General features: G+C 41.7%; 1 protein-coding gene and 1 non-coding gene across 2 annotated transcripts in view; both read left to right on the forward strand.

Moving 5' to 3' along the window:
• Positions 1 to 26108, forward strand: part of GALNTL6 (polypeptide N-acetylgalactosaminyltransferase like 6) — a 1453898-nt gene that overhangs the window by 866925 nt on the left and 560865 nt on the right. The window lies entirely within an intron of this gene.
• On the forward strand, positions 8979 to 9050 carry TRNAW-CCA (transfer RNA tryptophan (anticodon CCA)). Its single transcript has one exon. It is a non-coding gene; the product is annotated as a tRNA-Trp (tRNA).

Consider the following 26108-nt stretch of genomic DNA (forward strand, 5'->3'; position numbering starts at 1 on the left):
TGATCATCTGGAAGTTCTTGGTTCATGTACTGTTGAAGCCTGGCTTGGAGGATTTTGAGCATTACTTTGCTAGCATGTGAGATGAGTGCAATTGTGCAGTAGTTTGAGTATTCTTTGGCACTGCCTTTCTTTGGAGTTGGAATGAAAACTGACCTTTTCCAGTCCTGTGGCCACTGCTGAGTTTTCCAAATTTGCTGGCATACTGAATGTAGCACTTTCACAGCATCATCTTTCAGGATTTGAAATAGCTCCACTGGATTCCATCAACTCCACTATCTTTGTTTATAGTGATGCTTCCTTAGGCCCATTTGACTTCCCATTTCTGGATGTCTGGCTCTAAGTGAGTAATACACCATCATGGCTATCTGGGTCATTAAAATATTTTTTATACAGTTCTTTTGTGTATTCTTGCCACCTCATCTTAGTATCTTCTACTTCTCTTAGGTCCATACCATTTCTGTCCTTTATTGAGCCCATCTTTGCATGAAATGTTCCCTTGATATCTCTGATTTTCTTGAAGAGATCTCTAGTCTTTCCCATTCTATAGTTTTCCTCTATTTCTTTGCATTGCTCACTGAGGAAGGACCACTTATGTGTCCACACAAATTTTTTAAGATCACCTTTTCAAGCCCCAAAACCTGTTTGGAGAGGCTTGACCATCTTTATAGTATTAAATCTCCCTATCTGTAAACACAGTGTTCATTTTGTTTATGTCTTCTTTATTTGTAAAATTTTGCTAGACTTGATGCTATTGTAGATAGTGGGCTTGGAAACTTTTTAAAATTTTTAAATTACTAGTCTCTGGAATACAGACAATTGATTTTTATATATGGAGCTTGCATCCAGCATTTTACTTCTAAGAATTATAATAGTTTAGGTTTGGATTGTTTAGGATTTTCTGATCACATAGCAAGCCATCTATCAATTTTGAAAATACTGTCTTAGTTGTTCCTTTCATGTTCTTATGCATTTATTTTTCTTAAATTTGTTGCACTACTGAACGAAAGGATTATTACCTTGATGGTATGTTGTGTGTAGTTTAGTAAGAGTTCTCTGCTTGACAGAAACTAACTCATCAATGACTCATTATTTTTACCAATAAGTTGTAATTTTATCTTCAATAAATACCAAATGCACATTTATATCTTTTTATGTATGTAAAAATTTGTGTTGTAAGATATATCATATTTAGTTTTTATTTATTTATTACTTTTTTCTAAGTAAAATCCTGCTGAACTCAGCACAGTCATTGACAGGTTCAATATTACTCATTATTGGGGCTTCTTTTACCTCTTCACTGTAACTCTATAAGCAAAGATGTTTTAATAGTCCCATCTCATAATTGAAGGCCAACAATGGAAATTGAGAGTCAGACAATTTTAAGAATATCCTGAAGGTCACAGACATAAGTGGTGGAGCTGGGACAAGCTCTGACAGTCAACCCTGGCTCCTCCCTTTTAACTGTGATGGCTTAAGTCCTCCACATCTATTTAGATAAGACCATCTACACATTTACAGGTTTCTCTGGTGGCTCAGAGGGTAAAGAATCTGCCTGCAATGCAGGAGACCTGAGTTCGATCACTGGGTCAGGAATATCCCCTGGAGAACGGAATAGTTACCCACAGTATTCTTACCTGGAGAATTCCTTGGAGAGAGGAGCCTGGCAGGCTATAGTCCATTGGGTCACAAAGAGTCAGACATACTGAGGGACTAATACACACACATACTGTATACGTTCAGATGAAAATACTACATGAACCTGTTAGCAAGGTTTGCTTTAAATTGTCTTTGCTTTAAATAAAGTCTTCGGTTTTTCAACAGTAACTTTTTCTTTTTAAAAGTTTTAATTGGAGGATAGTTGCCTTGCAGGAGAAGGCAATGGCACCCCACTCCAGTAGTCTTGCCTGGAAAATCCCATGGATGGAGGAGCCTGGTAGGCTGCGGTCCATGGAGTCTTGAAGAGTCGGACACGACTGAGCAACTTCACTTTCACTTTTCACTTTCATGCATTGGAGAAGGACATGGCAACCCATTTCTCCAGTGTTCTTGCCTGGAGAATCCCAGGGACATAGGAGCCTAATGGGCTGCCGTCTATGGGGTCGCACAGAGTCGGACATGACTAAAGCGACTTAGCAGCAGCAGCAGCAGCAGTTGCTTTACAACATTGTGTTGGTTTCTGCTAGACAACAACGTGATCCAGCCATATGCATACATGTATCACCTCCCTCTTGAGCCCGACCCTCCCACCACCCCCTGTTCATCTCGCCCCTCTAGGTCATCACAGAGAAGCAAGCTGAGCTCGCTGTGCTATCCAGCATCTTCCCACTAGCTAGCTATTTTACACATGGTAGTGCATGGCAACCCACTCCAGTATTCTTGCTTGGAGAATCCCATGGACAGAGGAGCCTGGCAGGCTTTATAGTCCATAGGGTTGCAAGAGTCGGACATAACTTAGCTACTAAACCACCACCACCACTGTGCGCATATGTCAATGTTACTCTGTCAATCTGTCTCACACTCTTTCCCTGCTGCTGTGTCAAAAAGTCCATTCTCTATGTCTGCATCTCCATTCCAGCTCTGCAAATAGGTTCATCAGTACCATTTTTCCAGATTCTATATATATATACATATGTATGAATATATGATATTTGATTTTCTTTTTCAGACTTGCTTCACTCATATAACAGGCTCTAGGTACATCAACCTGAGTTCAACTGACTCAGAATTGTTTCCTTTTTTATGGCTAATTTTATATGTGTATATATGTCATATATATGCACCACATCTTCTTCATCCATTCATCTGTCATAGAATCTAGGTTGTGTCCATGTCCTGGCCATTTTAAATAGTGCTGCAATGAACACTGGGGTGCATGCACCTTTTTCAATTATGGATTTCTCAGGGTAAATTCCCAGTAGTGGGATTGCTAGGTCACGTGATATTTTTATTTCTAGGTTTTAAAGGAATCTAAAAGGAGAAGATTTTAACCCAACGCCATGCCAACATGGGGAGAAGAGAAGGCTGTGGCCTGTGTAGAAGTTAAGCAGAATTTCTTGTAAGGGTTTTATCCAGAATCTTGTTACTGGATGCTTTGCTCTGTATTTATCTGTCTTTATTATGGGCTTCCCTTGTGGCTCAAATGTAAAGAATCTGCCTGCAATGTGGGAGACCTGGGTTCAATCCCTGGGTTGAGAAGATCCCCTGGAGGAGGGCATAGCAACCCACTCCAGTATTCTTGCCTGAAGAATCCCATAGATAGAGGAGCCTACTGGGCTACAGTCCATGGGTTGGCAAAGAGTAGGATGTGACTGAGCAACTACGCATGGCACAGCATATGTTCAAGGAAGTTAGGTCCCTCACCACTTCTCACTTTCTCCTTTCTCATCCCCATCCTTCCACTCAACCAGAATCCTTCCACCCCTACTTTATCCTATGCATGAGCTAGCGCTTTGGTAAGATGGCCTGACAAGGAGAGAGATTTGGCTTCAGTTTATAGTAAAACGTCACTAGAATCCAGAGCCAACACTGCATTATTTTGTCAGTGATGGTGCCTGGATGCACGCATTCACTACAGGAAGATTCCATTATCTCATGTTCATGATTTCACAAGGGTTTTGATGGATGTCTAACCCTTCCTTTTGCTGCTGTGTAATTATAGACAGAAATAACCACAAGTCTGAATTATAGCAGCGTAAGAGTGACATGCAAGGCAAATTAGGTAATTTTAAAGTAATTTCTTTGTATGTGAGGTAAAAGGAAGAATCATAATAAGATCTTAGTGGGGATACTTGTGCATGTAAAGTACTTTTTGCTGGAGCCACATCTTATTTAGAATTCTGATCCTACAGAGAACCTTTTCCTTTTATTGATGCAGGGGGCCAGGGTGGGAGGGAACTGATTGTGGGCACTGACCCCGGGTTAGTGGGAAGAGAGGGAATATGTTGATTGCCACTAGCCCTATTGACTGATCTGCTTACAATTCTTGTAAATTATGTTTCATAATTGACCTGGTAAAGGCTGAAAGACAGTCAGTTGACCATAACAGATATGTAGATACGTCCTAGGAGATGATGGCAGACTTGTTAGCCAAGTGAACGAGGACCATGGTGATTCTATGTCATCTATTAAGTAGCCTGTGCAGACCTTCTCAGGCTTCCCAGATAGCTCATTGGTCAAGAATCCAGCTACCAATGCTGGAGATGCGGGTTCGATCCCTGGTCCAGGAAGATCCCCTAGAGATGGAAATGCAACCCACGCTGGTATTCTTGCCTAGGAAGTCCATGGACAGAGGAGGCCTGGAGGGCTACAGTCCGTAGGGTCACAGAGTCAGACACAACTTAGTGACTAAACAACCACCACACAAGCACAGCTTCTCAGGGCGTGGGATGCCCGTGCAATGTTCTCCTCTCAGTGCAGGACACTGCCTTCCATACAGTCACATTGTGAGTTGCTTTTATAGCCTTCTTGCCTTTAAGAGGCCATTGCAACACTTTAATCTTGGGCATTTAAAACCAATTCATTTCTGTATCTGATTTAATAAGTTACAATTCTAGTGCAAACCCAAAACAGAGGTTTACTACCTTTCTCCTATTTCTCTTATAAATGCCCACTGTGTTTGAACAAATTTCAGGCTTTTTCAAGGAGCCTTAGACAATAGCTTTATTATTTTCCACAAATTGGATATATCAGCCTGTTAGCAATGGGATTGCTATTTCTGTCATCAGCAGTTTAGCCTGGTACTAAATGTTTATAGATTTCTAGTTAATTAAAAGAAAACTCAAATTTCTATTGAGTTACTAAATTTACATTTCTCTGATATAATTGTATATGATTTTAATCATCAATGTTCATTTAAACCAAACAGGCACATAGTATTTAAATAATTTACAGATAGTACCTAATGGTGAAAGTACAAAGTTTTCAATCAGCTATAAGATTCAGAGCTCTGGTCCTTCTTTACTAGAAATCTTTTAATTTCAAAATTCAAAAAGAACAAAGCCATTTTCTGATTTTTGACTCATAGACCCACACTTTGTGGAAGCTGAATTTAAGTTTGCTATCATTTCCAGGATTCAGCTTTTAGTCATTGGTAAGAGCACGTGAGGAAGGACAAAAGGTGACACAATACAAAAATATATCAAGCCAGCCAGAAAGAAAAGGTTACCATGTCATATGGGGCTGGGCAAAAACCCAAACAAACATTCTGCCCAATCCACTTTTTTCTTTTTAAGAATTTGCTGAAAAACTGTCATGTTTTAGAAAGTGATATGAGTATAGAATTGAAAATGTTTTTGAAATTTAAGCCTTTTATGTTTTCTGTCTTACTGTGTTCTTGATAAAGATGTACAGAAGGCCTATTCTGAATCCTGTACGATACTGGGCACCTTCACATACATAAGAAAAGTAATATTTAATCATCACAGGAACCCTGCACCCTAAATATTCTTTTATCCTCATGTTGAAGGTAAGGAAATCACGCCTCAGAGATTTTTAAGTGTTTATACAAAGGTGCATATCTAACAAACAGCAGAGGCAGGATTTTAACCCATGTTTAAAATTTTAAGTCTAATGGCCTTTCATTCGTATGACGTTCAGATATTAATGTAGATAAGTAATACCTGTTGACTTGAGCACTGGTTAAGCATCTACTGTATCCCCAACACTGAGTGAAGAAATGGGGAAAAAAATACACATTTAGCTGGAGATATCAGTAATCTATGGAGAAGGAAATGGCAACCTACTCTAGTATTCTTGTCTGGGAAATCCCATAGAGAGAAGCTTGGTGGGCTACAGTGCATGGCATCACAGAGTCAGACACAGCTTAGCGGCTGAGCATGCTGCTGCTAAGTCACTTCAGTCGTGTCCGACTCTGTGTGACCCCATAGACGGCAGACCACCAGGCTCCTAATCTAAACGACAGCATTTCTAAATTGAACGATTTTAAATATACCTGGTATATTTCATTAAAATATATGTGGTACACAACTTCCTTATCCATTCATTTGCTGATGGACATCTAGGTTGCATGAAGCAGGGCACTCAAAGCTGGTGCTCTAGGACAGCTCCGAGGGATGGGGTAGGGAGGGGGGTGGGAGGGGGGTGGGAGGGGTTCAGGATGGGGGACACATGTATATCCATGGCTGATTCATGTCAATGTATGGCAAAAACCACCAAACAATTGTAAAGTAGTTAGCCTCCCCAATTAAAATAAATAAATTTTAAAAATATATGTGGTACATTAGAGTGGTTTAGTTTAGACGTTTTAAATGACATTTTCTCTGTTGACTGTTTGATAACTATTAAGTTACTCTCCATACGACTTAGACCATGACACTGTTAAATAATGATCAGTCATGTAAGACCTGTTGATGACATCCTTGTTTTCATTCTGTGTGATGCTTACCAGTTAGTTTTTAAATAAAAGAGACATGTATGTATGTGTGATATGTATGAATGTTTCTTCTTGCAAAATGTACCCTCTAATAATTAGCTTTCTAAAATATATACTGCTCTCACAAGAAATTGAAGGATTTCTTTGTCTTTGGTTCTGCGTGTCCAGAGAAAGAGGTAGGACACATACAGGACTGGAAACCCTAACTCCCTCCATACGCCAGGTCACTGGACTAGAGACGCTGGAGCGAAGTGTGGATTTCCCACCTAAAACAATTCCGTAAGCCAGAGCTCACTCCACGCTCACCACCGCCCCCATCCTGTCCTAACTGATATCGCAGAATTAAAACAACCCCCCAGGCAAAGGCACCCTGTCCAAGATAAGCCTCCTCCCAGAATTAATCTTCAGAGCCTCAGCCCTTTGCAGGTCACCTACACAAAATGCTTCTCTATCTTGAGCAAAGATTCACTTATGTATTAAGGGAAAATTCATCTGCCTATCCTCTCTGGTCCAAGACAATTCTTTTTTTTTTTTTTTAAGTATAGTTGCTTTACAGTGTTGTTGTGTTCCTTCCTGCTGTATAACATGTGAATCAGCTATATGGATACATATATCTGGGCTTCCCAGGTGGCTCAGGGGAAATGAAACCACCTGCAAAGCAGGAAAGAGACACAGGTTCCATCCCTGGGTCAGGAAGATCCCCTGGAGAAGGAAATGGTAAGCCGCTCCAGTATTCCGGCCTGGGAAATCCCACGGACAGAGGAGTCTGGCAGGCTACAGTCCATGGGGTCCTAAGAGTCAGACACAACTTAGCAGCTAAGTCGGCAGCCAGCAGCATGCATATGTCCCCTCCATCTTGAGACCCCTTCCCCCCAGGACTGAGCTGTGCTTTCTGGGCTGCACAGCAGCTTCCCGCTAGCTAGCTGCTTTACACGCTAGGTAGTCTGTAGGTGTCAATGCTACTCTCCCAGCTGGTTTCAACCTCCCCTTCCCCTCTGTGTACGCACGTCCATTCTCTGCGTCTGTGTCTCTACTGCTGCCCTGCAAATAGGTTCCTCTGTGCCATGTTCCTAGATTCCACACACATACATTCATGTACAGTTTTCTTCTTTTTCTCTTTCTGACTTATTTCATTCTGTATTTTGATTCTGCCTCTAGCATGTAGATGTCATCTTACCTTTATTATGTAATTAACGCTACTAATCTATAACTACGTTTATAAGTCATCAATTCTTGGCTTTTAATAAGACAAACTAAAGTGTTACCTTCTACCTACTACTTCCTATCCCTCTGTCCTGTGACAGATGGCCTTTATCTCTCTGAATCACAATTTTTTGTAAATAAGAACACTAGTGTTTCCTCCTGGATATCAGAAGATTCAATGCTTAAGATGGCCTTAAACTTATTTTATTATGAAGCATCCATTACTTCCAGTTGGAGAAGGAAATGGCAACATACTCGAGGATTCTTGCCTGGGAAATCCCATGGACAGAAGAGCCTGGTGGGCTATGCATGGGGTCTCAGAGAGTCGAACAGGACTGAGCACACACATAGCTTCCTTTTGTTGATAATAATCTCAGTGTCTCAATTATTTATGGTATTTTTTCCCAATTATTTATGGTATTTTTTCCTTCTTTAAGTATAAATGAAACAGTGGGAACATAAGAAAAAATGTATAGATTTACTATATACAAATAGAAATAATATTGACAATTTTATGAAAATATCCTTTGTAATGTCATGAAAGTATCTTGCTTTAAGGAAAGATAAAATGTTAGCCAACTTACAAAAGAAGTTTTCTGCATGTAAACAATTTTCCTAGAAAATCTAAGTACCTGTAATCACACCTGCTGTGTGGCACAAATGAGGAAGAACAGAATGTAAGTCTGATAATAACCAAAAAAAAAAAAAAAAAAACCCTCATCACAATTTTAGATACCAGAAGCCCTTGGTTTGTGGTTAGTCTGTATTTAAATGAATACCAATGGTCATCAGTAGACTTTAAACACTACAAGAGCCCAGAAATTGTATGAGAGACCTTGATAGGCTTTTAGAAATTCCATTATTTCAGTGAGAGTTCCAACTGTTTCTCAGGAACACCACTTAACTGCAATTGTCTGTGGAGAATGCACTCTTCAGAGCAGAGTGGAGCTGTAGCAGCCAGCAAAAAAAGAAAAAAAAAATGGGTCATGCAAGAGTAAATGAAAGGCTCATAGCCATCTGTGTGGGCTCTCTCCACAGCTCTTAAAAGTGCAGCATGGAATTAAAAACCAGACTCTTCTCTCAGCTTTCATTAGCTGCCGTACAACTTAAAGGACCATGTGATTTCCTTCTATTCTGGCCAGAGGGTTGCACATTTTCAGAGAACCCTATACTGGAGTGGGTTGCCATTCCCTTCTCCAGGGGATCTTCCCTACCCAGGGATCAAACCCAGGTCTTCCACATTGCAGGCAGATTCTTTACTCTCTGAGCCACCAGGGAAGCCCCAAACCATCATATGACCCAGCAATCCCACTATGAGGCAAATACCCTGAGGAAATTAAAGTTGAAAAAGACACATGTACCCCAATGTTAATTGTAGCACTATTCCCTGGTGGCTCAGAGGTTAAAGCATCTGCCTCCAATGCAGGAGACCCAGGTTCGATCCCTGGGTTGGGAAGATCCCCTGGAGAAGGAAATGGTAACCCACTCCAGTATTCTTGCCTGGAGAATCTCATGGACGGAGAAGCCTGGTAGGCTACAGTCCATGGGGTCGCAAAGAGTCGGACACGACTGAGCGACTTCACTCACTCACTCACTCAGGACATGGAAGCAATCTAGATGTCCATCGACAGATGAATGGATAAAGAAACTGTGTTACATTTACAAAATGGAATATTTGGTTCAGTTCAGTCGCTCAGTCATGTCCAACTCTTTGCAACCCCATGGACTGCAGCACGCCAGGCTTCCCTGTCCATCACCAACTCCCAGAGCTTGCTTAAACTCATGTCCATCGAGTCAGTGATGCTATCCAATCATCGCATTCTCTGCCGTTCCCTTCTCCTCCCACCTTCAATATTTCCCAGCATCAGGGTCTTTTCCAATGAGTCAGTTCTTCCCATAAGGTGGTCAAATTATTGGAGCTTCAGCATCAGCATCAATCCTTCCAAAGAAAATCAGGACTGGTTAGATAGTCTTGCTGTCCAAGGGACTCTCAAGAGTCTTCTCCAACACCGCAGTTCAAAAGCATCAATTCTTCAACATTCAGCTTTCTTTACTGTCCAACTTTGACATCCACATATGACTACTGGAAAAACCATAACTTTGACCAGACAGACCTTTGTTGGTAAGGTAATGTCTGTGCTTTTTAACATGCTGCCTAGGTTGGTCATAACTTTTCTTCCAAGGAGCAAGTGTCTTTTAATTTCATGACTGCAATCACCACCTGCAGTGATTTTGGAGCCCCAAAATGAAGTCTCACTGTTTCCATAGTTTTTCTCTCTATTTGCCATGAAGTGAAGGAACCAGATGCCATGATCTTCGTTTTCTGAATGTTGAGCTTTAAGCCAACATTTTCACTCTCCTCTTTCACTTTCATCAAGAGGCTCTTTAGTTCTTCTTCACTGTCTGCCATAAGGGTGGTGTCATCTGCATATCTGAGGTTATTGATATTTCTCCCGGCAATCTTGAGTCCAGCTTGTGCTTCATCCAGCTCAGGATATTGCATGATGTACTCTGCATCTAAGTTAAATAAGCAGGGTGACAATATACAGCCTTGACGTACTCCTTTCCCAATTTGGAACCAGTCTGTTGTTCCATGTTCATTTTTAACTGTTGCTTCCTGACCTGAATACAGATTTTTCAGGAAGCAGGTCAGGTGGTTAGTATTCCCATGTCTTTCAGAATTTTCCACAGTTTATTGTGATCCACACAGTCAAAGGCTTTGGCATAGTCAATAAAGCAGAAATAGATGTTTTTCTGGAACTCTCTTGCTTTTTCGATGATCCATCAGATGTTGGAAATTTGATCTCTGGTTCCTCTGCCTTTTCTAAACCCAGCTGGAACATCTGGAAGTTCACAGTTTACATACTGTTGAAGCCTGGCTTGGAGAATTTTGAGCATTACTTTACTAGCATGTGAGATGAGTACAATTGTGTGGTAGTCTGAGCATTCTTTGGCATTGGCTTTCTTTGGGATTGGAATGAAAACTGACCTTTTCCAGTCCTGTGGCCACTGCTGAGTTTTCCAAATGAATATTACTCAGCCATAAAAAGGGAGGCTTGTGATTCACTTCTAATGACGTGGATGAACTTAGAGCCTATTATAGAGAGTGCAGTACATCAGAAAGAGAAAAACAAAAATTGTATACTAACATAAGTGTATGAAATCCAGAAGGATGGCACTGATGAAATTATTTGCAGGGCAGCAGTGGAGACAACGACATAGAGAAAAGACTTATGGACATGGGGGAGGGGAGGAAGGAGAGGGTGGGATGTATGGAGAGAGTAACATGGAAACATACATTACCATATGTGAAATAGATAGCCAATGGAAGCCGGTGGATGAATGGTGCCCAGGATGTTGACCTCTGCCAAAGGCTTTACTCAGGACCTGAATCTGAAAGTTCCAGCCTTGCTGGGGGACCCACAGTGCACATGGGTACTGCCAACCCCGGGGATGAGGAAGAACCCTCTTCTAACTAAGCATACAGAAATAGTTTATCTGTTCCAGCAACTCTGCCACTCAGAATTCAGCTTTGGAGCTGGTCTAAAATTTCTGCAAAAAAATAGCTAAATAAGCTCATTGCTTCAGCATGACACATTGTTTTACCCTGCAGAAATGTGGCAGCCAAGCCAATCACCTATGTTCCACAGATGTAACTATAAATTACTGTCATTGTGGTCAAAAATCCTATCCATTCTCAAGAGATGGTTTTTATCACTCACAATATTAAAATGAAATGTGTTTGAACAATTTGTTTTTGTTGTTTAGTCATTCAGTCATGTCCAACTTTTTTGTAACTCCATGAACTATAGTTTGCCAGGCTCCTCTGTCCACGGGATTTCCCAAGCAAGAATACTGGAGTGGGTTGCTATTTCCCTCTCCACAGGATCTTCTCAACCCAAGGACTGAACCTGCATTTCCTGTATTGGTAGGCAGGTTCTTTACCAGTGAGCCACCAGGGAAGCATTTGAACAATAGCCATATCATTATATAGTTTCCTGAATGATTTTAGAGAAGACAATACATATTTGATACAACATTTCAGTATTTGGTTTTTAAAATGTGTTATGGTATATGAATCAATCAGCAAAGACCATATTCTGGAAAGTTTTAAGAAAGAAATATCTCCCAAATTCTTTCACAGAATGTTCTTGGACATTTTCAACACTCGTGGAACACTCACAGAAGGCTTCATGGGAAAGGTGGCACTCAGGTTGAACCCTGTACAATTATGAGATTTTGACTCATCAACAGGGTTACAATTCAGTGTACTAGTAACAGATACTGTGTTTGTGTGGGTTTTGCTGTTGTTATACAGGATGTGAGATTAGTCATGAACAATCTGTACTGGAGAGTTCCAAAAAGAAAATGACAATAAAAGTCTGAATATACTGAGGCTCTTCTATTTCAGAAAATAATGGAAATCAGATCATACAAATCTAGTGGAATCGAGATAATAAGAGACCGTGACAAGGACCCCAAAGTGGCCATATATAAGCAAATGGGGCCACTGATTATTTTATACAACTTTTTCTAGAAAGCCTCATTGACACATGCTGTGTTGTGCTAAGTGACTTCAGTTCTGTCTGACTTTACAACCCCATGGACTGTAGCCCGCCAGGCTCCTCTGTCCACGGGATTCTCCAGGCAAGAATACTGAAGAGGGTTGCCATTTCTTTCTCCAGGGGATCTTCCCAACCCAGGGATTGAACGAGTGGTCAGTCAACAGTTCATGGACCAGTTTAGGGCTGGGGAGGACCAAGTCAGGTAAATAAATGAGAAAACTCCTACAGGAGGTGCAGGTTACTGACCATCAGAACGAGGGGCAGCAGTAGAGATGGAAAGAGTAACAAACATGCAAGACACAGGCCTTCTAGGAAAAAGGATTAACATTATATCACTGGCTACATTTAGATACCTAAGAAAAATGAAAGAGAATGAACAGCAAGACTTCAAACCTTGGTGAGCAGAAGACACTCAGATGGAGAATAGCATCTCCTCAAGGTGGTTCTGAAGTGTCAGTGGAATAATTTAAGGAACAGATATTCAATGCCATCAGTTTCTACTGAGACTAATATAGATAGATATGGAAATGGATATAGATATCATATTAAACTTCAAAGAGTCAGAGTAAGGTCCAGAACTCAAAGTATAGGTGGAAGTATACTTCACTTCTAAGCGTGAAGGTCAGAATAATCATTCCACAAGCTGGACTATGAAATCTGGGATGTAGGGTACTATATAAGGATGTTCAGTTCAGTTCAGTTCAGTCACTCAGTTGTGTCTGACTCTTTGCGACCCCATGAATCGCAGTATGCCAGGCCTCCCTGTCCACCACCAACTCCCGGAGTTCACTCAAACTCATGTCCATCGAGTTGGTGATGCCATCCAACCATCTCATCCTCTGTTGTCCCCTTCTCCTCTTGCCCCCAATCCCTCCCAGCATCAGGATCTTTTCCAGTGAGTCAACTCTTCTCATGAGGTGGCCAAAGTACTGGAGTTTCAGCTTCAGCATCATTCCTTCCTATGAACACCCAGGACTGATCTCCTTTAGGATGGACTGGTTGGATCTCCTTGCAGTCCGTGGGACTCTCAAGAGTCTTCTCCAACACCACAGTTCAAAAGCATCAATTCTTCAGCACTCAGCTGTCTTCACAGTCCAACTCTCACATCCATACATGACCACTGGAAAAAGATGTCTGTATAAATTACAATGATAGCCATCGAAGTTAAAAACACCCAGAAGTATTGTTATGTGAAAAGGAATCAATGAAAGCTGTCTTAAAGGCCCCAAAGATGGAACAGAATTACACAGGCATATACCCTGAGAAAACCATAATTCAAACAGACATGTGCATCCTAATTTTCGCAGCAGCACTATTTACAATAGCCAAGACGGTGGAAGCAACCTAAATGTCCATCTACAGGTGAATGGATAAAGAAGATGTGCTACATGCATACAATGGAGTATTACTCAGCCACCAGAAAGGGATGAAATTGGGTTACTTGTATAGACGTGGATGGGCCTAGAGTCTGTCACACAGAGAGAAGTAAGTCCGAAAGAGAAAAATGTCAGATATTAATGCATATATGTGGAATCTAGAAAAACGGTACATATGAGCCTGTTTGTAGGGCAGGGATAGAGATGCAGATGTCGAGGACGGATTTGTGGACACCGTGTAGAATGGAGAGAGTGAGGCAAAGACAGTAGCATCAACACATATACACTACCTGTGTGCAGCAGGTGGCTAGTGCGGACCTGCTGAACAGCACGGGAGTTCAGCTTGGTGTTCTGTGATGACACAGAGGTGGGGGAAGGAGACACAAGAGGCAGGGGAGATAGATAGATAGATAGATATATGTATGTATACACACAGCTGATTCATATTGTTGTACAGCAGAAACTAAAACAATTTTTTAAAGTAACTTCTAGTTCAACTTTTAAAAAAAGAATTAAAGGTGTAATCCAGGGAAGATTTTTTTGGTACCTGAAAAAGCTCAAAGGAGAGGGGAAATATTACCTAAATGACTTCATTCAGAGATCCTTAGATTCACCAGAACTATATCATCAGAGTCAGAAAGATAATCTGTAATGGATATTGGTAAAGGTACCCAAACTAGGAAAAATGTACAGAAATGATTCTTTGTCTTTCCTTCCAGGAGTACTTTCTAACTGCTGCAACTTATCCCCATCAACTGCACCACCACCCTTATCAATATATATGATTATTATTATTCACAATCAATTGATTCATATAGTCTGCTACTAAATTTCCATCAACTGCTGTTGACATGGAAAAAAGCAAGGGTGAGTGGGATGGATTTTTTTTTTTGTTTTTATGTTTCAACATTCTTTTTCTCTTCACTCAGCATAATTCTGCTATTCTGGAAAAATATTGGCACTACTGCTAAAGAATCTGCCTGCCAGTACAAGAGAGGCAAGCGACATAGGTGCAGTCTCCAGGTGGGGAAGATCCTCTGGAGGAGGAAATGGTAACCCACTCCAGTATTCTTGCCTGGGAAAGGCCATGGACAGAGGAGCCTGGCAGGCTACAGTCAATTGGGTCGCACAGAGTCAGACACAACTTAGCAACTGAGCACACGTGGAAGGGAAAGATCAGCCTCTCTACTTCAGTGTTTTCAACCATATGTCAGCTTGCAACAAACCACTGGAGAAAAGGAGGGTGGCAGGCCTGGGTTGGTGTCAGGAGACGATGCATCATTCCCAGCTCAGCCCAACTGCACAAGCTTCTTCCAATAATTTCACTATTAGGAAAGAAGTTAGATCTGACAATTCCTAACGTCCTTTCAAATTCCAAAATTTCATAAACAGTTGAATTAGCCTACCACAGTCAGAACTAAATAAACCATGTGCCATAATTGGAGATACACTGATAACTAAGCCATATGTTCTATCCATGGTCCCAAGTACTGTTTAATATGTTTGATAGCTATTATCCCATTTATTAATAATTCTTATGCTATCACTGTGAGCTGGATGTCAGTATCTTCATTTTAGAAATCCACAACCTTAGGTAGAGAGCTGTTAGGTGACTTGGCAATGTCATATAGCTAGTCATGGGAAGAGCTATGACTTAGACCCACCCAGTATATGGGACTTCCCTGGTGATCCAACAGTCAAGACTGTACTCCCAATGCAGAGGGTATGGGGTTGATCCCCGGTCAGGGAACTAAGATCCCACATGCTGCACTGTGAAGTTGGAGGGGGGAAAAAAAAAAAAACACTGGGCCCCTCAACCCAGGCAGCCCAGTACTACTCCATGACATTAGACACTATGCTATTGCTGGGCAAAGAGAATTAAAACCAAAATCTCCTTTAAACTCAGAAAACCTCTCCACAAAGATAGTGGAGGTTTAGTCACTAAGTCGTGTCTGACTCTGTGCGACCCCATGGACTGTAGCCCGAAGGCTCCTCTGTCCATGGGATTCTCCAGGCAAGAAGACTGGAGTGGGTTGCCATTTCCTTCTCCAGGGGATCTTCCCAACCCAGGGATTAGTGCCTCGAATCCATGTCTCCGGGATTTCAGGTGGATTCTTTATCCCTGAGGCACCAGGGAACCCCCCTCCATAAAGGTGGGAAAGAACGAAACAGTTTTTCTCTTGGATAACTATTAAATCAGAATGTGACGTGCACCAAGGCAAGTCTCAAAGGAGATTCAAAGACAGAAATCCCACACTTTTATTACACGGGCAGTACAGGACTCAGTGGTTTCACTTACAGGTTTTTGACTTTACCATGTAAAAGTACTGCACATTTACTAGAAACCATACTATGAATTCTAGATTTTGCCCTTTTCCTCAGCTGGTGATCCAGGGTATAATACTCTTGTGATGTTGGGCAGCTCCCACAGCCCGACAATCATGAGGGTCAGCAGCTGAATCACCTACCACCATTCTATTTCTCACTTCCAGTACAAAATTCAATAAAATACATATGATATTCAACACTTCATGCTAAAATAGGCTTTGTGGTAGTTAATTTTGCCTGGCTAGAGGCTAACATAAATGTTCTGAGCACATTTAAGGTAGGCTGGGCTAAGCTGTGATGTTCTGTATGTTAGGTGTACTCAGTGCATTTTTGAATTGATATTAATTTATGATATTCAATTTATTATGGATTTATTGGAATGTAACTCCATCAAGGAAGAGCAATGTGGTCAACAGGTATGATCCATTATATACATGTTCTCAGGATGGACAGTAATGAGTGTTCAAGATATGACAGCACTATTTGGCATACACACAGCTCATCCTAAATCTGCTTGGTAGATGGGGTGACCACTGGTGCTAGCAACTTGACTTTATAGAAAGGAAAAGTCACCTTTCCACCTCTTCATTACAGGAGGCAGTTACGGAGCTAGCTGTTCTTCAAGGCTAGTCTTCTGCCTTCAAGGAATCTGGAATGTTGGGGGCCTTATTCTTCCCATGATTGCATTTTCAAGAGCTATTTTTCAGATCCCTGATAAAGACATTCCTGGGTCTTGAAGCTGACAAGAAGCTTATTTAGCTTTGGAAAAGATTTGTACACATTTCAAAGAGAAAGAGAAGATGCTCTAAGGAAAGGCAGGGGACAGAGAGATGGGTTGGCAAGGGTCTCCTCCCTCATCTCCCACAGGCAGAACTAACCCTCTTATTTTTCTATTTGCCTTGACCCTGTCTACACCACCAACACTGGAAATGGAGAAGCTATACAGAAGTGTGCCGCCTGCTTCCCCATTCTGTCAGAAAGATATTAAGGGAGAGGCTGCAGATGCGGGTAATACATTACCCAGATGATACTATTACTTTGCACTTGTAAAGAATTTTGCATGTTCCAAAGTGCTAGCATGTATACATTTTTTTGGATTCTCACCACCCTGTGAAAATGATAAAACCACCTTCCTTTTGTTATTTTCTATTCCTATTTTTATGCAAAAACAGATCAGGTGAGTAAGGGTAATGACTGTGCTGTCCACTTAACTTATTTTTTAAAACTAAAATTATTATAAATCACATTACCAATATGGAAGCATTTTTAAAAGTATACACTGGAAGAAGAAAGAATTCAAGATGGAAATGCAAGTTCATTAGGGATCTGTCACACATACGTTAAGTGGAAGTACATACAAGCAGGCATGAATCTCCACCTAGGGGTGCAGCCAGGCATGCCCCTCCAGGAGACGGCATTCTTAGCTCCAGGGAATTGTGTCCATGTTGCCATCCCCTCCAACAGCTCTTGGAAGCTGCTGTTTCATGTGGCTCCTGACAGTCAAGGCTGGTTTCTTCCTCCACAGGACTCAGGAGGAAGGTTTTCTGGAACTGGATTGAGATCCATTCTCTCTCCTTGCCTCTTGCCCTCTCTGGTTTTCCTGATCCAATCTCAATCCTAACACAAGGTTATTAATATCATCATTATGATAAGTTTTCACACAGTGGCTCCCTGTGTGTTTCACACAGTGTGTCCATCTCTGTTTTGGGACTTCCCAGGTGGTGCTAGTGGTAAAGAATCTGCCTGCCATGCAGGAGATGCCAGTTTGATCCCTGGGTTGGGAAGATCCCCTGGAGTAGGAAACGGCAACTCACTCCAGTATTCTTGCCTGGAGAATCCCCATGGACAGAGGAGCCTGGCAAAGTCAGACACAACTAAGCACACACAGCCTGGGTTCTAGTCTTCAGTGTTCTCTTCCTCTCTGACTCTCTCAGGGCAAACTCCCCACCTCATATCGCCACACAGTCCATACCACCTGCCACAGTCTGCATTCAGACTCACTTGTCATCCCACACAGCTGGGACTGTGCCTCGGGAGAGGACAGTTGGATGGGTGAGCAGGATACCATTTACAGGAGTAGTTTTCACTCTCTGGGACTTGCCTGGTGGCTCAAATGGTAAATAATTTGCCTGCAATGTGGGAGACCTGGGTTTGATCTTTGGGTTGAGAGATCCCCTGGAGGAGGAAATGGCAACCCACTCCAGTCTTCTTGCCTGGAGAATCCCATGGACAGAGGAGCCTGGTCGGCTACAGTCCATGCAGTGGCAAAGAGTCAGACACGACTGAGTGGCTGACACTTTCACCTTACATTCTCTCCTTCTCCTACCATACATATGTTTTATCTCCCTCCTCATCTAAGGAGAAGAGGATTTATAGAAAATGCAAATATTTCCCCCAGAAGATCCTTTTGTTATTTTTTAAAATGTGCCTTACTTTCAATAAAATCAGGTTATTTTTGCTTTTCTGACATGCATAGATCTTAATGATTCTTCACGCATCTTGGCTCTACCAAATGTGCAGTGAGGAGGTAAGCCATAACTGTGGAATTGTACTGTGAAGCAATAAAAACCCAACACATACAATCAGAGGCCTGTGAAATCTAGCTAGAAATCTGTTACATATTACTCAAGGGATTCTTGAACTTTTGCATTCCTGAGATTTTGATTTTTGTTCATTGAATCATGAATTATACTCACGCAAAAGTCCTCCAGATTTATCCCCAACACTTCTATCAGTAAATGTATAGTCACAGAGGGAGACAAGATTTATGCGTGCCTGTATGGTCTGCCACTTACGTATGTATGATATATCTTTGCTGAACCTGCATTTCCATCTTGAATTCTTTCCTCCTACAGTACGTAATTTTTAAAATGCTTCCATATTGATAATGTGATTTATAATAATTTTAGTTTGAAAAAATAAGTGTTACATGGATAGCACAGCCATTACTAAGTATACAACTGGGGAAGTAATGAGGACCCAGTTAGGGAATACGACAATGCTATGGCAGTTCACAGTGCCTGAGGCTACCAAGTTCCCTTCTGTACATCACTGTGTAATTTATCATACTACTCATGGGAGCTGTGAAGGAGAAACAGGATGATGTGTGGGAGGAGAGAAAGCAAGTGAACCACAGTGCTACTAACTTTGTGCCAGAAGATAGAAGTTATAATCTTCCAGCCTCTCTGCTCTCCATTTGGAAAGAAATCTGCCCAGTTAACCCCCATAGTTCCGCTATATGCCAGCTGAAGAAGCCTGTATGGATCTCTTCAGCCTGTGCAGTGAGCTCCCAGACAGCCCTGGAATGGAAGGAATCCACAACTCTGACCCTTCCCTTATTCCAGAGATGAAAGCCTGAACTTCTAACCACAATCCTCTGCCTTTGTGTTTCTTTCCTCAGGTTAAACACCTGGAGAGCAGGACCACTTAGATCACAGAGTGGAGGCCAGCACACAGTGGGCCTTTGGTCGAAGGGTGGTAGGTGGATGAGCGGAGACATCAATGAATTGGTGTACATGTTGACCTGTATTCACGCTGTAGGTTTATCATTAGAGCTGTGACCCTAAACTGTTTATAGATGAGGGATAAACCTGCAGACTGCCTAAGAGTGGCAGAAGGACCAAGCCTTTTCATAGCAAGCTAAGCAAACTGTACAGATGAGCCTATTTGCAGGGCAGGAATAGACATGCAGAGGTAGAGAGCAGCCCTGTGGACAAAGGAGGGGAAAAGAGAGGCTGGGATAAATTGGGAGTGGAGCATCGACATATATAGACTACCACTTGTGAAGCAGCTACTGGGAGCCTGCTGCATAGCACAAGGAGCTCAGCTTGGTTTCTGTGACGGGTGGCATGTGAGGGGTGGAATGGTTGGGGGGCGGGGAACGGAGGTCCAAGAGGGGCAGTATATATGTATACATATAGCTGGTTCACTTCATGGCCCAGCAGAAACTAACACAACATTGTAAAAAATAAAAATACTCCAATAAACAAAAAGAATGAGACAAGATCTCTATCATACTGGTTTAAAAGAAGCTTGTTACAATAGCAACAGGAAGAAGTAATAGTACTCACTATGTATTCAGTACCTATAATGTGTGAAGTGAGGTGTATGTCTATTGAGGCCCAGGGATGGAAGCCAGGTCTCCTGCATTGCAGGCAGATTCGTTACTATCTGAGCCACCAGGGAAGCCCCTAAGGAGGCATAATGTACTTATGATACATTATTTAAAGTATCTATTTCACATGTATATTCATAAGGACACGGAACCAGGAGTTACCTGGAGGCTCAGCTGTAAAGAATCTGCCTAAAATCAAAGAGACTTGGGTTTGAGACGTGGGTTTGATCCCTGGGTTGGGAAGATCGCCTGGAGGAGGAAATGCAACCCACTCCAGTATTCTCGTCTGGAGAATCCCACGGACAGAGCAGCCTGGTGGGCTACAGTCCATGGGGTCACAAGGCGTCGGACACAACTTAGTGACTACCCCACCAGCACTATCACCTTTGTGGAGAGGTTTTCTAGATGTCTTAAATGCGTCTTTATATGTGCCCAGAAACAGAGACCCACATACACACACATATAATGGGGCAGCCTTGAGAGTGGTCGTGGAGGGTGTACACTCTGTGGATGATGAAACGAGGCTCACAGAAACCGAGAGATTTAGTCCCCCATCTCCACAGGACAGAGGACCTTTCTAATGTGATCAGATTAGTAAAACTGCAGGCTCTTAACAGAGCTATGTTCCACCAGAGTACAAATCTACTCATTTATATGGCAAAATTTTATTGAGACCCGACCATGTTCCAACATCTATGCTAGATGGAAGGAAACAATGTTGATAAAACAACAGGATTTCTTCCTCCTGAAAGATGACTGCAGAGTCCTCTGACCTCCAGCATCCATCTAATACATCAACCTGGATGAGAACTGCTTTCTGGGGGCAGCTCCCAGCCAGATCTCTTTCTTTCCTGTTTTCTTCACACTTATTTTGTGAAGTCCACCAAGATTTGCTTTGAACAAATGAATCCCTTAGATTCAAGTGTGTTAAAAGTAGGAGGCTTTATATGATCCAGTAATCCCTCTCCTGGGTATATACCCAGCACACATACTAAGTCACTTCAGTTGTGTCCGACTCTTTGTGACACTATGGATTATAACCCACCAGGCTCCTCTGTCCATGGGATTTTCCAGGCAAGAATACTGGAGTGGGTTGCCATTCCCTTCTCCAGGGGATCTTCACTACCCAGGGATTGAACCCATATCTCTCATGTCTCCTGCATTGGCAGGTGGGTTCTTTACCACTAGCACCACCTGAGAAAACCATAATTCAAAAAGATACATGCACCCCAGTGTTCACAGAAGCACTGTCTACAATAGCCAAGACATGGAACCAATCCAAGTGTCCATCAACAGAGGAATGGATAAAGTGGTACATTTATATAATGGAATAGTGCTCATCCATTAAAAAGAATGAAATAATGCCATTTATAGCAACATGGATGGACTTAGAGAATGTCATACTGAGTGAAGTAAGTCGGAAGAGAAAAACATATTGCATATTAATATGTGTATGGAATCTAGAAAAATGGTGTAAGTGACCATATTTGCAAAGCATAAATAGAAACACAGATGTAGGGAACAAATATAGGGATAGCAAGAGGGAGCAGGGGTTGGGACGAATTGGAAGACTGGGATTGACATATATACACCATCGATACTATGTATAAAACAGGTAACTAATGAGAATCTACTATATTGCACAGGAACCCCTTCTTAATGCACTGTGATGACCTGAATGGGAAGGAAGTCCAAAAATGAGGGGATATATATGGATATGTATGGCTGATTCATTTTTGGTACAGTAGAAACTAAAAACATTGTATAGCAACAAATAAAAATTGAGATAAAAAGAAAATAAAAGGAGGAGGTTTCAATTTTGTGAAATTTTCTAGGGAGTATACTGAATCTATAAATTGCCTAGGATAATATGTTCATTTTAACAATATTAATTCTTCCTATCCATAACATGGTGTATCTTTCCATCTGTTTCTGTCATCGTTAATTTCTTTCATCAGCATCTTATAGTTTACTGAATACTGGTCTTTTACCTCAGGTAGGTTTATTCACACATTTTATTATTTTTGATGGAATGGAAAATGGGATTATTTCCTTAACACAGTATTGAACAGGGGATTTTTGCAGGAAGCAATGACTGGCTGTAATATGTCTCCAGTCAAAAATGTGTTAATTTCTCTTTCAGACAGTTTGCTGTTAATGTATAGAAATGCAACCGATTTCTGTATATTAATTTTGTATCCTGAGATTTTACTGAAGTCACTCATGAGCTCTTTCTGGTAGCACTTTTAGGATTTTCTATGTATAGTATGATGTCATCTGCAAATTGTGACATTTTTACTTCTTCCTTTTTTTATCACTCAGTTCAGTTCAGTCTCTCAGTCGTGTGTACTCTTTGCAATCCCATGAATCACAGCATGCCAGGCCTCCCTGTCCATCAACAACTCCAGGAGATCACCCAAACTCATGTCTATCGAGTCGGTGATGCCATCCAGCCATCTCAACCTCTGTCGTCCGCTTCTCCTCCTGCCCCCAATCCCTCCCAGCATCAGAATCTTTCCCAATGAGTCAACTCTTTGCATGAGGTGGCCAAAAGATTGGAGTTTCAGCCTCAGCATCAGTCCTTCCAATGAACAGCCAGGACTGGTCTCTTATAGGATGGACTGGTTGGATCTCCTTGCAGTCCAAGGGACCCTCAAGCGTCTTCTCCAGCACCACAGTTCAAAAGCATCAATTCTTCAGCGCTCAGCTTTCTTCACAGACAAACTCTTACATCCATACATGACTACTGGAAAAGCCATAGCCTTGACTAGATGGACCTTTGTTGGCAAAATATCTCTGCTTTTAACATACTATCTAGGTTGGTCATAACTTTTCTTCTAAGGAGCAAGTGTCTTTTAATTTCATGGCTGCAGTCCCCATCTGCAGGAATTTTGGAGCCCCCAGAAATAAAGTCTGACACTGTTTCCACTGTTTCCCCATCTATTTCCCATGAAGTGATGGGACCACATGCCATGATCTTCATTTTCTGAATGTTGAGGTTTAAGCCAACTTTTTCACTCTCCTCTTTCACTTTCACTAAGAGTTGCTTTAGCTCCTCGTCACTTTCTGCCATAAGGGTGGTATCATCTGCATATCTGAGGTTATTGCTATTTCTCCCGGCAATTTTGATTCCAGCTTGTGCTTCTTCCAGCCCAGCGTTTCTCATGATGCACTCTACATATAAGTAAAATAAGCAGGGTGACAATATGCAGCCTTGACGTACTCCTTTTCCTATTTGCAACCAGTCTGTTGTTCCATGTCCAGTTCTAACTGATGTTTCCTCACCTGTATACAGATATCTCAAGAGGCAGGTTAGGTGGTCTGGTATTCCCATCTCTTTCAGAATTTTCCACAGTTTATTGGGATCCAGACAGTCAAGGCTTTGGCATAGTCAATGAAGCAGAAATAGATGTTTTTATGGAACCCTCTTGCTTTTTCCATGATCCAGTGAATGTTGGCAATTTGATCTCTGGTTCCTCTGCCTTTTCTAAAACCAGCTTGAACATCAGGAAGTTCACGGTTCATGTATTGCTGAAGCCTGGCTTGGAGAACTTTGAGCATTACTTTACTAGCGTGTGAGATGAGTGCAATTGTGTGGTAGCTTGAGCATTCTTTAGCATTGCCTTTCTTTGGGGGGGTTGGAATGAAAACTGACCTTTTCCAGGCCTGTGGCCACTGCTGAGTTTTCCAAATTTGCTGGCATATTGAGTGCATCACTTTCATAGCATTATCTTTCAGGATTTGAAATAGCTCAACTGGAATTCCGTCACCTCCACTAGCTTTGTTCATAGTGATGCTTTCTAAGGCCCACTTGACTTCACATTCCAGGATGTCTGGCTCTAGGTGAGTGACCACACCATCGTGATTATCTTGGTTGTGAAGATATTTTTTGTATTGTTCTTCTGTGTATTCTTGCCACCTCTTCTTAATATCTTCTGCTTCTCTTAGGTCCATACCATTTCTGTCCTTTATCGAGCCCATCTTTGCATGAAATGTTCCTTTGGTATCTCTAATTTTCTTGAAGAGATCTCTAGTCTTTCCCATTCTGTTGTTTTCCTCTATTTCTTTGCACTGATCGCTAAGGAAGGCTTTCTTATCTCTCCTTGCTATTCTTTGGAACTCTGCATTCAAATGGCTATATCTTTCCTTTTCTCCTTTGTTTTTCGCCTCTCTTCTTTTCACAGCTATTTGTAAGGCCTTCTCAGGCAGCCATTTTGCTTTTTTGCATTTCTTTTCCATGGGGATGGTCTTGATCCCTGTCTCCTGTACAATGTCACGAACCTCATTCCATAGTTCATCAGGCACTCTATCAGATCTAGTCCCTTAAATCTATTTCTCACTTCCACTGTATAAGGGATTTGATTTAGGTCATACCTGAATGGTCTAGTGGTTTCCCCTACTTTCTTTAATTTAAGTCTGAATTTGGCAATACGGAGTTCATGATCTGAGCCACAGTCGGCTTCCAGTCTTCTGCTGACTGTATAGAGCTTCTCTATCTTTGGTTGCAAAGAATATAATCAGTCTGATTTTGGTGTTGACCATCTGGTAATGTCCATGTGTAGAGTCTTCTCTTGTGTTGTTGGAGGAGGGTGCTTGCTATGACCAGTGTGTTCTCTTGGCAAAACTCTATTAGCCTTTGCCCTACTTCATTCCATATTCCAAGGCCAAATTTGCCTGTTACTCCAGCTGTTTCTTGACTTCCTACTTTTGCATTCCAGTCCCCTATAATGAAACAGACATCTTTTTTGGGTGTTAGTTCTAAAAGGTCGTGTAGGTCTTCATAGAAATGTTCAACTTCAGCTTCTTCAGCATTACTGGTTGGGACATAGGCTTGGATCACCATGATATTGAATGGTTTGCCTTGGAAACGAACAGAGATCATTCTGTCATTTTTGAGATTGCATCCAAGTACTGCATTTCAGACTCTTTTGTTGACCATGATGGCTACTCCATTTCTTCTAAGGGATTCCTGCCCACAGTAGTAGATATGATGGCCATCTGAGTTAAATTCACCCATTCCAGTCCATTTTAGTTTGCTGATTCCTAGAATGTCGACAGTCACTCTTGCCATTTCCTGTTGGACCACTTCCAATTTGCCTTGATTCATGGACCAAACATTCCAGGTTCCTATGCAATATTGCTCTTTACAGCATCGGACCTTGCTTCTATCACCAGTCACATCCACAGCTGGGTATTGATTTTGCTTTGGCTCCATCCCTTTTTTCTTTCTGGAGTTATTTCTCCACTGATCTCCTGTAACATATTGGGCACCTAGTGACCTGGGGAGTTCCTCTTTCAGTATCCTATCATTTTGCCTTTTCATACTGTTCATGGGGTTCTCAAGGCAAGAATAGTGAAGTGGTTTTTCATTCCCTTCTCCAGCGGACCACATTCTGTCAGACATCTCCACCATGACTCATCCGTCTTGGGTGGCCCCACATGGCATGGCTTTTTTTTTTTTTTAATCATTCAGTTCATTTCAGTTCAGTCACTCAGTCGTGTCCACTCTTTGTGACCCCGTGAATCTCAGCAAACCAGGCCTCCCTGTCCCTCACCAGCTTCCCACAGTCCACCCAAACCCATGTCCATTGAGTCGGTGATGCCATCCAACCATCTCATCTTCTGTTGTCCCCTTCTCCTCCTGCCCTCAATGTTTCCCAGCATCAGAGTCTTTTCTAATGAGTCAGCTCTTCACATCAGGTGGCCAAAGTATTGGAGTTTCAGCTTCAACATCAAATATACTTCTATAAATTTTTTAAAAAGTAAGAGTCTTCATTTAAATCACAGGGCTTTATAGACTTTTCAACTCAACTTCTGCAGTTTTTTTCAAATTGTGGTAAAATACACATAACATAAAATTTACCATCTTAACCATTTTTAAATGTATCATTCATTAGGATTAAATACACTCACACTGCTGTGCAACCTTACCACATCTGAAAATATTTTTCATCTTTCAAAACTGAACCTCTGTCCACATTCAATGCTAACTCCCTGTCCCCCACCCCCGACTCCTGGCCACCCCAATCTGCTTCTTGTCTATGTGAACTTGACTCATCTAGGAACCAAGGCAACTTCCATAGGAAAGCCATCCATTAGGGAACATCGATGGGGTGTTTAGCTCTTGCCAA

The sequence above is a fragment of the Budorcas taxicolor genome, chromosome 8 (genome assembly GCF_023091745.1).
Source record: "Budorcas taxicolor isolate Tak-1 chromosome 8, Takin1.1, whole genome shotgun sequence".
In the NCBI taxonomy this organism is placed as follows: domain Eukaryota; kingdom Metazoa; phylum Chordata; class Mammalia; order Artiodactyla; family Bovidae; genus Budorcas; species Budorcas taxicolor.